The following is a 14,433-nucleotide window of genomic DNA, read 5'->3' as shown; positions in this document are numbered from 1 at the left end:
GCCTCTGAGCATGCTCCAGTTTGCAAACTCCAAAGTGTGGCCCCAAGGAGCGAGAGCACACCTGGAGGAGGTCAGTGAGACGGGACCCTCGTGGTCTCTGAGCTCACACGGGTGGGAGGGAGGTTCTGGCTCTGCCCCGCACTGGCCCCGTCACCCAGTTGCTTGCTCTCTCTCTCTCTGAGCCTCAGTTTCCTTACTTTTCAATACAGAGTGGGGTCCCAGTTACAATTGCTGCATGTCCAACTACCCGGCGCTGGTGGCGTACAACCACTGTTCTATGATGCACACACCTTCTGTGGGTCAGGCACTCAGCCAGGGTGCTGAAGTGGATGGCATGTCTCCACTCCAGCAAGTCGGGGGCCTCTGCCAGGAAGTCCTGAAGGTTGGGGTGACTCTAGAGCAGGGGGCTGGACTCATCTGGATGAGTCTTCGCTCACATGTTGAGTGCTTGGGTGAGATGGCTGGGAAGTTGGGCTCAGCTGGGACTGTCCTCTGGTCTCTTACACGTGGCCTGTCCGACATGGCAGCTTCAGGGTAGCGGGACTGTTTATGTGGTGGCTAGGGCTCCTGGTCTTCCAGTGGACGAGGAGGACACTGCATTTCCTTCTGTGAGGTAGCCTCAGAGTCATGCAGCAACACTTCCTCCATGTCCTATTGGTCAGCGACATCACAAGCCACCCCACCTTCAAGGGAAGGGGACAGAGATCCCATCTGTCAATGAGAACAGTGTCAAAGAATGTGGAGGTGTCACAAATGGGGCTCGAAATACTTAATGACTGGTACTACACAGCCAGCTCACCTGGACGGCTGCTGCCTGCAGGGCAGGAGCACTGCCCGAGAGACCCTGCAGGGCCAGGCGCAGCCCTCAGTGCCGGATCGCGGGCTCGCATGTGGGGCCCGGGCAGGCTCCCGGCGGTGCTGCAGCAGCCACGTGCCAACATGTCTTGGTCTGCTCAGGCCGACATAGGACATACCGGGGGGCTTAAACCACACCCATGCACTTCTCACAGCTCTGGGTGCTGGAAGTCTAAGGTCAAGGTGCCACCAATTCGGTTCCCGGTGAGGGCAGCCACCTTCTGGACACATCCCCACATGACCTTTCATCAGCGCTTGTACGGACAGAGGAGGAGTAAGTCTCTCTCTTCCTACACGGTCACTAGTCCCACCGCCCAGGACCTCATGTCAGGGCCCCTTAAAGGCTCCACCTCCAAACGCCATCACACTGGGGACTGCGGCTCCAGCCACTAAGAGCTCTCTCTATGAGGGGTCTTCAAAAAGTCTGCGGAAAGATTCATATTGTCTCCTAATTCCACTTTGCCATTAACTTCTTGAAGTCCTATGTGGAATTACTGCCTTAATAACTAACATCTTGTCCCTCTGTCTCCCTGAGAGAAGTCATGAGCCCCTTGAAGGCAGGAACTTTGTTTCATTTGTTTTTGAGTGTTCCGTGCCTAGTAGATGGCAGGCATTCAACAAATATTTGGAACGGAAGACCCTACCAGCCAGCAGGTCAGCCTGAACAGCCTTGGGCTCAGCCTGAGCCCATCCTTACGGTCTCCGATTCTGACAAGACCCTCCGGGCCTACTAAGACTCTCTTTGGAAGGAAGCCCACCCGGCCAACCCTAATGGAAATAGTCCTGAGCAGATCGAACGGGAGAGGTGGCTTCCCTCTCTCTTTTGGCACCTACCTGGGCCCAGGCCCTGTTCAAGGTTCTGACGCGGCAGTGATGACCCCAGCCGAATCGGTCCCCGTTAGAGCCCCTTTGTAAGAGCTTTCTTCCCCGACAACCAGTCCACTGCGCAAGAGGCCGATGGCCAGAACTGGGCACATACTCATCAGTGTTGGTTTCTTGCTGTCACGGGGGTAGGGCCAGCATGTTGGGCTTGGCCTATTTAGGGCCACCTTCCTGAGGGTTGAATACTTGGGCACAATCAAGATTCTCCAGGCAACAATTCAAGGCGGGAATAGCCTTGGGGTCAGCAACCCACATTGTCTGTTACTACGGCCAAGCATTCCACCTGCACCCAGGTTGGGGCTGGCAGATAAGCCATCACAGGGAAGGTGACACTTGGGCAGACTTTTGAAGGATGACCCAGTCCTCATCAGGATAGGGAAGAACATTCCAGATGGAGGGAGGAATAAAAACAGTGGCAAGAGAGTTGGTCTGTAGCAGACAAGCTAAAGGAGAGGTGGGACTGTCAAAAGACAAAGATTTGTCAGGGGCCGAGTCAGGGAGGACTCACGCTATCAGTCTGAGAAGCTCAAAGGATTTCCAGGGACAAAGGGGAGCCCTCACAGAAGACAGGCAGGAGCGCATCTCAGCTGGGTTTTAGTGAGATTTCTGGCAGCAGGATGGAATGTGAAGACGCCTAGGTGTCTGGGGCAGGGAGCTGGCAAGACACACATACCAGCTGCCTCCAGCCTTCCAGCCTAGCACCTCATGGCCCTGGGATAACTCCTTAGGAAGGGGCTTGCCTTGGCCACATTCTGTCCTGGCCCAGGAAGTCTTCCTAAGTATTTGCAATGTACCCCTAGGCACCGAATCTCTGTCCCCGCAGTGAGGAACAGATACTGATTTCCACAGCTCCTACCCTGAGCCCATGAGTATCTGAAATACCTCTGTGAGCCCCAGGCTGAGTGTGAGGCTCGGGGCACGTCCAGGGCCCCGTGTAGGTGTCCAAGTTCCCTCATGGTATAGGGCCGAGGTGGGCCCCGTCTGATGCGGCCCATGACTATCTTTGTTCCTGGCTCTGGGCCTGGCCCGCAACCCTACTCTGATGAAATTCCAGGGCCACCAGCTTGGTGACTAGGGCCTGCACCGTCTCTGTCATATGCTCTGCAGCAGGACTCCCCGCAGTGACCCACAGATCCGAATCCCTGGGGTGCCTGACGCTCAGCGTGACTTGGCTGCGCTCGGCTTGCTCTGCCTGAGCCAGTCAGCTCCTCCCAGGGCCGCAGGTCTGTAACCAAGTCTTCCTCTCCAGAGCTCAGTAACTCTGCTCCCAGAATGCCTTGCTGCTGGAATGACCAGGTTGACCAGAGATGAACTGTGACCACCCCCACAGCAATTACCCGTTGCTGCTGTCTACAGCTCCTCACGGACAGGTTCCCCGTCCCCAACCCCTACCTCAGCCCCACTCGTAAGTTGAACCTAACTGAAACAGAAGTCAGTCATCTCCACTCTGCCCCTGGCCTGGTGGGACACAACCTGTTGGCTCATCTTTGGTACCAGCCTCTGCCATGTTCTGCACGTCTCCCTGTGCCCATCCGACAGGACTTGTTGCTGGGGGGACACTTGGGCCTCACGTTGGCTTTGGTTTAAGGTCCTACTCCTTTCCCTAGGCTCCTTTCATTCTCTGACACCCCGTCCCCAGATCTGTGTTCTGTGGGGACAAAAGTCTTGCAGGTTTTGAGTGAGCTTACTCTCCTCCCCATATGACCATTCGTAACTCATAAAGCCTCCTTCTACCCCACAGAGAGCTAGTGCCACCCTTGGACAGGCAGGCAGGGCCCAGGGCTGCCTCCGTGCTGCAGGGTGGTGCCATGCTGGCATTGAAACCTGCTCTCACAGTGCCCCCTTGTGGCCATCTCCAATCAGAAGCAAGGCTGAACATCAGGCAGGAAGGCCGAGGACTTTGGAGGGAGCACCTGGGCCTGGCCGCATCAGCACTGGGCAGGGAAGTTACGTGTTTTCTTCTACGCCAGCTTTCTGGAGCGCTCTGTGTTCTCACAGCTGAGCAGTCCGTTTCTCCAAGTGGATTTCAAAACCACCTCGCTGTACTGACCCTAATGGGTCCCTGCTGTACCTCCTGGGCCCACTTTCTTCCCCAAGACACCCTGGGCTTCAAGGTCAGAGCTGTTTCCACCAATTCTGACCTCCTACATGTAGTTCTTTTGTTAAATATAAAACATTTAAAAATCGGTAAACAAAAAATTTAGAATTAGATCACAGAGCTAAACTTAAAAACTTTTAGAATAAAACAGAATACCTTCACCACCTGAAGTAAAAAAATATTTCTTACGACACAGAAAGCAGTAACCACAATTTTAAAAATTGATAAGTTGGACTTCATTAAAATTTTAAACTTCATCAGTAATAAAATTAATAGACAAGTTGAAAACCAGGTTCACAAAATGTTAAATAAGGGACTTCATTCCAGAATACTTAAGGATTCCTATAACTCCCAAAGCCCTGCTTTAAAAAATGGGCAAGACTTGAGCAAACACTTCACAGGAATATATGCAAATGGCCAGTGTGTACGTGAAAAAGGTGTGCACATTTTAAACTGTCATCTCATACATTGCTGGTGGGAAAGTAAAATGATGCAAACACTTTCAGGAATAGTTTGGTTGTTTCTTATAAGTTTAAACACATTCCCTACTGTATGACCCAGAGAGTCCAATATTAGACTTTTATCCAAAAGAAGTGAAGATTATAACAGTGGAAATAGAAGCTTTATTCATAAAAGACAAAAACTGGAAATAATCTAAATATCCATCATCAGGAGAATGAATAAGCAAATTGAGGTCTAAGCATGTAATGGAATATTAGCAGGTAATAAAAAGGAAATGAGCTATTGATACACACCACAACACGGAAGTATCTTAGAATCATGTTGCTGAGCAAAAGATGTCAGACCTAAATGAATATATAGCACATGACTCCATTTATATGAAAACTGACCTATGGTGAAAGAAATCAGACTAATAGTTGCTTTGGGGTTTGGGGATGGCGTGGCATGGCAGAGAGTAGCTAGAAGGCTCACAAAGAAAGTTCCGGGTGTTAGAAATGTTCTACATTTTACAAAGGGAAGGTTACAGGAGTGCGTGCGTTTGCCGAAACACAGTGAATTGCAAAACTTAAGATCTGTGCATTTTGTAACATGTAAATTATCCACCAATAAAAATATTACAAATAAAGCTGATGTGAACATTCACGTGCAGGTTTTTACGTGGAGTTACATTTTCATCTCTCTGATAAATGCCCAGGAATATGATTGCTGGGTAATATGATAAGTGCATGTTTAGTTTTTAAGAAACTGACAATCTCTTTTCCAAAGTGGCTGTACGTGTCATTTAATCTCTTCCTGAAGCAGGACTGTGAAGAGTGGCTCTGCCGTCACCTCGGCTCTCTCTCCTGTTCAGGCACCTCCTTCTGCTCTTCCTCACTCCCACTGTACTCAGAGATATGTAAGATGGAAATCAGTTTCCTGGTAAGAAAAACGGGCCTGAGAACGTAAAATATGGTTCAGGACAAATTTGTCAGTCTATATGACATTAGTCTACGCTAGACGACCAAAGCTACATAACTTTGATAGACATATAAATATATGCTAGCTTCTGAGAAAAATTCCAAATAAATAACCTTTGCAATCCTTTAAATAGGTACTTTTTATGTTTATAATTTTGCACTAAAATCATATTAGACACACACGTATGCATTAATATGTCGCCACAGGCAATATGCATTTTCATGTGTTTATTTACCTTCAAGAGAATCATACAAGGCAGCTGGGAAATGGGAGGTAAGGAGGCAGACAACACTGTTCCCATTGTGAAAGAAAATTGAGACAAAGGATCAAGCAAAACTTCCCAATCTCAATTCCTTACAGAAACATGAGGGACCATACGGTGTTCAAGACAGACATCTATTTCTGTATCGTAAACTAATTTTTAGCTGTTGATAAAATTTTTTCATTCATTCAACAAATATTTATTCAGCAGTAACCATGTATACCAGGTACTTAAACATTCTTTGTGCACACCTTTTTTTTAAAAAAGGGGAACCAGCAGAAATGCTGTTTTTTTTTTCTATGTTCTCTGCAATCCTACCCCACCCCTGATCAAAAATCAATTTTTATAAAGTTCTCATAGATGTAATCCAAAGGATAAACACTTACAAAATTTCACAGGCAAGAAAAAAAAAATTATTCTATAGATAACAAATTATGTCTCCCTTTGTAAAATCTAAACTGAAATAATACCCAAATACAGGACCATGGCATTTTAGTATTCACTAAATTCATTTAGTTTACTGATTATTATGTTGAAAATGTAAAAAGAAAGATTACCACTTATTTTCTGATCTTGGCATAATTTCAAGCCACACATCTGAATACAACTTAAATAAAAGAAAATGTAGCCTACAGACCTCCAGAAATCTCCAGAAGGAATAATGGTTACCAAGAATTTCTTTTGCTTTAAAACTTCACTGTATTTATGATTCCTTCATTTAAATGCCCCACCAGGAAAGGTTGTTCTTTTTGAAGCCATGAGCCTGCTTTAAGTTACATATAAAAACTGGGATAAAAAAGAAAGTTACTTATGGGGGGGGGCACCTTCTGCAATCTCAATGGCTGTAACGCCACAAGACCAAAAGTCACTCTGCAAAAATAAAACAGTATGTTATAAATATCATGTTAGCTACAAAGCCACTAACTTACATTTCTGGATATTCACACAAATGAAATAAAGGCTTTCTTTGGTGTACAAATCAAAGGGAAGTTTGCCAGTAAATTAAAAGCACATACATATTTGTAGAAATACCTAATGAGTGAATGACTGACTGAATGTATGAATAAATAAATGATAAAGATAAAATTGATTCGTTAATTAAAATGACTCACATCGACAAATGCACTAGACAGGGTCAACTTAAAAGCCCCTAACAACCCAGTGAATGGTCTACTATCCAGTGTACTTCATCACTTTACAGAATTCAATAGTTTAGACTCCTGGCCTATATTTATATTTGCCTTTACATTTGCTATTAATACCTCAAACTTTTTTTTTTGTATTTTATTTTATTTTATTTATTTTATTATTTTATTTTATTTTGTCGATATACAATGTGGTTGATTATTGTAGCCCATCACCGAAACCTCCCTCCCCCCTCCTTCTCCCCGCTCCCACCCAACAATGTCCTTTCTGTTTGCTTGTCGTGTCAACTTCAAGGAATTATAATTGTTATGTCTTCTCTCCCCCTGGTTTTTTTTTTTGTGTGTGTGTGTGTGTGTGAATTTATTTATTTATTTTTAGCTCCCACCAAAAAGTGAGAACATGTGATATTTCTCTTTCTGTGTCTGACTTGTTTCACTCAATATAATTCTCTCTAGGTCCATCCATGTCATTGCAAATGGCAGTATTTCATTCTTTTTTTATAGCAGAGTAGTATTCCATTGTGTAGATGTACCACATTTTCCGTATCCACTCATCCGATGATGGACATTTGGGCTGGTTCCAACTCTTGGCTATTGTAAAGAGTGCTGCGATGAATACTGGAGAACAGGTATACCTTCGACTTGATGATTTCCATTCCTCTGGGTATATTCCCAGCAGTGGGATAGCTGGGACATATGGTAGATCTATCTGCAATTGTTTGAGGAACCTCCATACCATTTTCCATAGAGGCTGCACCATTTTGCAGTCCCACCAACAATGTATGAGAGTTCCTTTTTCTCTGTAACCTCGCCAGCATTTATCGTTCAGTCTTTTGGATTTTAGCCATCCTAACATGGGTGAGGTGGTATCTCAGTGTGGTTTTGATTTCCATTTCCCAAATGATGAGTGATGTTGAGCATTTTTTCATATGTCTGTTTGCCATTTGTATATCTTCTTTAGAGAAATGCCTACTTAGCTCTTTTGCCCATTTTTTAATTGGGTTGCTTGTTTTTTCTTGTAAAGTTGTTTGAGTTCCTTGTATATTCTGGATATTAATCCTTTGTCAGATATATATTTTGCAAATATCTTCTCCCACTCTGTTGGTTGTTTTAACTCTGTTAATTGTTTCTTTTCTGTGCAGCTCTTTAATTTGATATAATCTGATTTGTTTATTTTTCCTTTGGTTGCCCATGCTTTTGGGGTCATATTAATGAAGTCTGTGTCCAGTCCTACTTACTGAAGTGTTTCTCCTATGTTTTCTTTAAGAAGTTTTATTGTTTCAGGGTATATATTTAATTCTTTAATCCATTTTGAGTTGACTTTAGTGTATGGTGAAAGGTATGGGTCTAGTTTCATTCTCCTGCATATTGATATCCGGTTCTCCCAGCACCATTTGCTGAAGAGGCAGTCTCTTCCCCAGTGTATAGGCTTGGTGCCTTTGTCAAAGATCAGATAGCTGTAGGTGTGTGGGTTGATTTCTGGATTCTCTATTCTATTCCATTGATTACTGTGTCTGTTTTTATGCCAGTACCATATTGTTTTGGTAATTATAGCTTTGTAGTATAGCTTAAAGTCAGGTAGTGTTATGCCTCCAGCTTTATTTTTTTTGCTCAGCATTGCTTTGGCTATGCGTGGTCTTTTATTGTTCCATATAAATGTCTGGATAGTTTTTTCCATTTCTGAGAAAAATGTCTTTGGAATTTTGATGGGGATTGCATTGAATTTGTATATCACTTTGGGTAGTATGGACATTTTCACTATGTTGATTCTTCCAATCCAAGAGCATGGGATATCTTTCCATCTTCTTGTATCCTCTCTAATTTCTCTCAGCAGTGGTTTGTAGTTCTCATTATAGAGATTTTTCACATCCCTGGTTAACTCAATTCCTAAGTATTTTATTTTTTGGTGGCTATTGTAAATGGGCAAGCTTTCTTGATTTCTCTTTCTGCATGTTCACTATTGGAGAATAGAAATGCTACTGATTTTTGTGTGTTGATTTTGTATCCTGCTACTATGCTGAAATCATTTATCAACCTCAAGAGTTTTTTTGTAGAGGCTTTAGGCTGTTCGATATATAGGATCATGTCATCTGCAAACAGAGACAGTTTAACTTCATCTTTTCCAATCTGGATGCCCTTAATTTCCTTCTCTTCTCTGATTCCTCTGGCTAGTACTTCCAACACTATGTTGAATAGGAGTGGTGAGAGTGGGCATCCTTGTCTAGTTCCTGTTCTTAAAGGAAAAGCTTTCAGCTTTTCCCATTCAGGATGATATTGGCAGTGGGTTTACCATATATGGCTTTAATTATGTTGAGATACTTTCCATCTATACATAACTTTGTCATGAATGAATGTTGAATTTTATCAAGTACTTTTTCAGCATCTATAGAGATGATAATATGGTCCTTGTGTTTGATTTTATTAATATGGTGTATCACATTTATTGATTTGCCTATGTTAAACCAACCTTGCATCCCTGGGATGAATCCCACTTGATCGTGGTGAATAAATTGCTGTATTCTGTTTGCCAGTATTTTAGTGAGGATTTTTGCATCTATATTCATCAAGGATATTGGCCTGTAGTTTTCTCTTTTGGTTATATCTTTACGTGGTTTCGGTATCAGGATGATGTTTGCTTCGTAGAATGAGTTTGGGAGATTTGCGTCTGTTTCAGTCTTTTGGAATAGTTTGTAAAGAATCGGTGTCAATTCCTCTTTGAATGTTTGGTAAAATTCTGCTGTGAATCCATCTGGTCCTGGGCTTTTCTTTGTTGGGAGCCTTCTGATAACAGCTTCAATCTCCTTTATTGTTATTGGTCTGTTCAGATTTTCTACATCTTCATGGCTCAGTTTTGGGAGCTTGTGTGTGTCCAGAAATTTATCCATTTCCTCCAGATTTTCAAACTTGTTGGCGTATAGTTGTTTATAGTAGTCTCGAATGATTCCCTGTATTTCAGATGAATCAGTTGTAATATCGCCTTTTTCATTTCTAATTTTTGTTATTTAAATCTTCTCTCTTCTCTTTTTTGTTAGCTATGCTAATGGTTTGTCAATTTTATTTATCTTTTCAAAAAACCAACTTTTTGATTCATTGATCTTTTATATTGTTTTTGGGGTTTCAATTTCATTCAGTTCTGCTCTGATCTTAATGATTTCTTTCCTTCTGCTAACTTTAGGTTTGGATTGTTCTTGTTTTTCTAGATCTTTAAGGTGAAGTGTTAGGTTGTTCACTTGCCATCTTTCCATTCTTCTGAGGTGAGCATTTAATGCAATAAATTTCCCCCTCAATACTGCTTTTGCAGTATCCCACAGGTTTTGGTATGATGTATCATTGTTTTCATTAGTTTCAATAAATTTTTTGATTTCCTGCTTGATTTCTTCTTGGACCCATATGTCATTAAGTAGAATGCTGTTTAATTTCCATGTGTTTGTATAGTTTCCAGAATTTCGTTTGCTGTTGATTTCTAATTTTAATCCATTGTGGTCTGAGAAAATACATGGGATAAATCCAATTTTCTTGAATTTGTTGAGACTTGATTTGTGACCTAATATGTGATCTATCCTGGAGACTGATCCATGTGCTGATGAGAAGAATGAATATTCTGAGGTTGTTGGGTAGAATGTTCTGTAGATATCTGCCAAGTCCAATTGGTCTAGAGTATTGTTTAGATCTTGTGTTTCTCTGCTGATTCTTTGCCTAGATGATCTGTCCCATATTGACAGTGGGTGTTCAGGTCCCCTGCTATTATGGTATTAGTGTCTATTTCCTTCTTTAGGTCTAAGAGAGTTTGTTTTATAAATCTGGCTGCTCCAACATTGGGTGCGTATATATTTATGATTGTTATGTCTTCTTGATGGATTAATCCTTTTATCATTACTTATTGTCCCTCATTGTCTCTTTTCATGGTTTTTAGTTTAAAGTCTATTTTATCAGATATAAGAATAACTACTCCAGCTCATTTTTCTTTTCTGTTTGCATGGTAAATCTTTTTCCATCCTTTCATTCTTAGTCTATGTGAGTCTTTATGGGTGAGGTGGGTCTCTTGAAGGCAGCAGCATATAGTTGGGTCCTCCTTTTTAATCCAGTCAGCCAGTCTGTGTCTTTTGATTGGGGAATTTAAGCCTTTTACATTAAGAGTTGTTATTGAATAGTGTTGATTTATTTCTAGCATTTTTTTGATTGTTGTTTGGTTGTCTTAGGTGTCTTTTGTTCCTTGCTTTCTGATTTACTGTTTGTTTTCTGTGTTTGTTTGTTCCTTAGGTTGTAGATAGCCTTTTTGTTTGTTTTCTCTTCATGAATGCCATTTTTATTATACTAGTGGGTTTAGATTTTTCTTGGGTTTTTATGGCAGTGGTAGTTATTTTTCAGGAACCAAACCCAGTACTCCCTTGAGAATTTCTTGTAAGGGTGGTCGTGTTGTGGTGAACTCCCGCAGTTTTTGTTTATCTGAGAAATATAATATTTGCCCTTCATTTCGGAAGAATAGCCTTGCAGGGTAGAGTATTCTTGGCTGGCAATCTCTGTCTTAGTATTTTGAATATATCATCCCATTCCTTTCTGGCGTTTAGGGTTTGTAATGAAAAGTCTGATGTTAGTCTGATTGGGGCTCCGTTATAGGTGATTTGACGCTTCTCTCTTGGAGCTTTTAAGATTCTCTCTTTGTCTTTGAGTTTTGCCAATTTGATTATAACATGTCTTGGAGAAGACCTTTTTGGGTTGAATACATTTGGAGATCTTTGAGCTTCCTGGATCTGAAGATCTGTGATTTTTCCTATACCTGGGAAGTTTTCTGCCACTATTTTGCTGAATATGTTTTCAATGCAATCTCCTTTTTCTTCCCCTTCTGGAATACCCATGACTCAGATATTTGAGCGCTTAAGGTTGTCTGATATCTCTCTCAGATTTTCTTCAATGCCTTTGATTCTTTTTTCTTTTTCTTTTTTGTCTGCTTGTGTTATTTCAAACAGCCCATCTTCAAGTTCAGAGGTTCTCTCTTCAACTTCCGCAAGCCTGCTGGTTAAACTCTCCGTTGTGTTTTTTATTTCGCTGAATAAATTCTTCAGTTCGGCAAGTTCTGCTACATTTTTTTTCAGGGCATTGATTTCCTTGTACATTTCCTCTTTCAGGTCCTGTATACTTTTCCTTGTTTCATCATGATGTCTAGCTGAGTTTTCTTGTATCTCATTCAGTTTCCTTAGAATTATCACTCGAAATTCCTTGTCAGTCATTTCAAGGGCTTCTTGTTCTATAGGATCTAGAGCTTGAGATTTATTATCTTTTGGTGGTGTACTTTCTTGATTTTTCGTATTTCTGGTATCTTTTCTTTGATGTTTAATCATTGTGGCAGGGGGTTTCACAGTCCACAGGTTTGACACTATTGACTGACTAAGATGTTGCTGTGGTTGCCAATTTGGTATCGCTACCTCAGTGACTCCCTGTTCTGTGCACTCTGGTCCGGGCTGCTGGGATGCGCCAAGGCACCGCAGCACATGTGGTCTCTGCAGAGCTTCCCCTTCCCCTGCAGGATGTCTCCCTGCTCTGTGTGTGCTAGGCCGGGCTTGGGATGGAGCCTGGTGGCGGTGGTGAAGCCTACCTGCTGCTGGATTACGCGGCAGCAGCGTGGCCTCTGTGGAGTTCCCGCCTCCCCTGCGGGACGTATCCCCGCTCTGTGTGCACTGGGCTGGGCTGGGAATGAAGCCGGGTGGCGGCAGTGAAGCCTACCTGTTGGATCACACAGTGGCGGCCCGCAGGGTGTGTGGTCTCCGTGGAACTTCTGCCTCTCCCGCTGGACGTCTCCCTGTCTCGGCTGCGGGTTGATTCGCTTCCAGCTCCAGGGACGGGCAGGTGGGGGCGGTGGGTCAGAGGCCGTGGTCACTGCTGCAGCCCAGGGTGACACACGCCAGCTCAGGCCTCCATGTTTCCACCTCTGCCTCTGCGGCTGCGACAGGGCTGCGGTGCACTGGTGGGTCGCACACGCGGGTTGGGGGAAGATTCCTGGTTCTCGGCAGGGTAAAGACACCCTTTCAAAGCCGTTCTTTTGCGCCGATTCTGCTACAGCTGCGACTGGCGCGGGCCTCAGGCTGCTTCTACTCCTGGCGGAAAAGCGGCAGGCAGCTCTCCTCTTCCGCCATCTTGACCTCCACTCTGACTGGTGCCCGCTGGGGCCGCCGACCTCTTTCACGGACCAGCGAGAGCTGCCGGCCGCAAACCACTGCTCGGTTCCCCGGACGCGCCGGTCGGCCTGCATCTGCCTCCCAGGGAGTTGCGGGACCCCCAGATGAAATCTTACCGCTCGTCTGGAGGCCAGGTCGGCTCAGAGCGGCTGCCTACTGGCATGTGGTAGGTGCTCAATAAACAGGAGCTGCTATCCTGTTATTGGGGTCTGACTTTTAAACTTTGTGGCTGGGTCTTGTCTTCCCTCGAGCCAGTCTCCTGCTGGATCTGGAGTTGAGATGGCCAGGATCTGGGCCGCTCATGCTCCGCCGGCCCCGTGGGGCACCTCTTCCACGCAGGCCGCCATCTTTCTCCTGGCTCTGGGCCCTCCGTCCCCTCAGCCAAGTGGCGCCGCCGGCCCGGGGTCTGCATAGTTCAAACTTAATTCAGTTTGCAAAAGTTTAAAGGCCAGAAAGCATTCTTTATAAAACGTCCACAACTATCCCACAGATGACTAGTTTGAAGCATGCTGCTCAAGTATTTCCACTCCACCTTCAAACCAAACAAGGGGTGAGCTACAAGTAAACTGCATGTTTGTATGTGGAATCTTTTCCTTCTGATTCCCCTGAAATATTAACTGTAAAATTGGATTTAAACTTTATTCTCCACTCAAATATAAATTCCATGAGGGCAAGCACCTGTTTTACTCACTTTTGTATCTGGCAGACCAACAAAAATCTTAGCCAGTATTTTTTAAAATCTAAAAAAGATTTTAAAATAGCAGATAATGGACAGTAACCATTTTTAGAATCCTTTTGTTTATATGTTATCATAACCGAGGAATTACTTAGAGTTGCTCAGTTTAAGGGTTTTCTAAATAACCTATAATTATGTTACAAAGTTCAGACACGTTTGAATACAAGAATAAAGATAGGCCTACACATATCTCCTTTATTTTTCTGAATTTTTCTATACTACAGAAGTGCAAAGGGGCTTACCACCTTAACCCAGGGACCCAACTTGGCAGTGTCAGTGGTGGCCTAAGCAGGGCTGCATGTCCCCTGGTGTAAGGCAACACGAGACTCCCCCATTTCCTGTGAGGGGATCTTGCTGAGAAGGTTTCCTTTAATACTAACTGAGCCTTTCCAGTTCACAGGAAACAAGCTAAATGACATTACAGAGAAGTACTCAGACAAATGTAGAGAGAAGAACATTTTACAACAGGCCCAGCCTCTTCAGCAAGTCAGTCTCATGGAAAAAAAAAGGAGACGGGAGTTGGGGGGGGTGGGGTGAGTAGAAGGTTCTAGATTAAAAGAGACTGAGTGGCCAAACAACCAAATACATTGTTTTGTCCTGTACTGGATATTAGCTTAAACAAAACAGTCAGGTGTAATTACAGACTTCGTATTAAGGAAATATTCTTATTTATTTAAATATGGTAATATTTTGAGTGTGTTGGAAAATGCTTTCAGATTTTAGAGATACGTAATGCTATACTAAAGAAGGGAAAGTCACAAAGTTTGTCAATTTTTAAATACTTCATCCTATAAAAATAAAAAATAAAAATTCCTCTGTACTATAGGCTTAAATTAAGCCTCATTAATTGGGTATTTGAAATA

The sequence above is a fragment of the Cynocephalus volans genome, chromosome 2, assembly GCF_027409185.1.
Source record: "Cynocephalus volans isolate mCynVol1 chromosome 2, mCynVol1.pri, whole genome shotgun sequence".
Classification (NCBI taxonomy): Eukaryota; Metazoa; Chordata; class Mammalia; order Dermoptera; family Cynocephalidae; genus Cynocephalus; species Cynocephalus volans.
Note: the sequence above shows the minus strand (reverse complement) of the source record.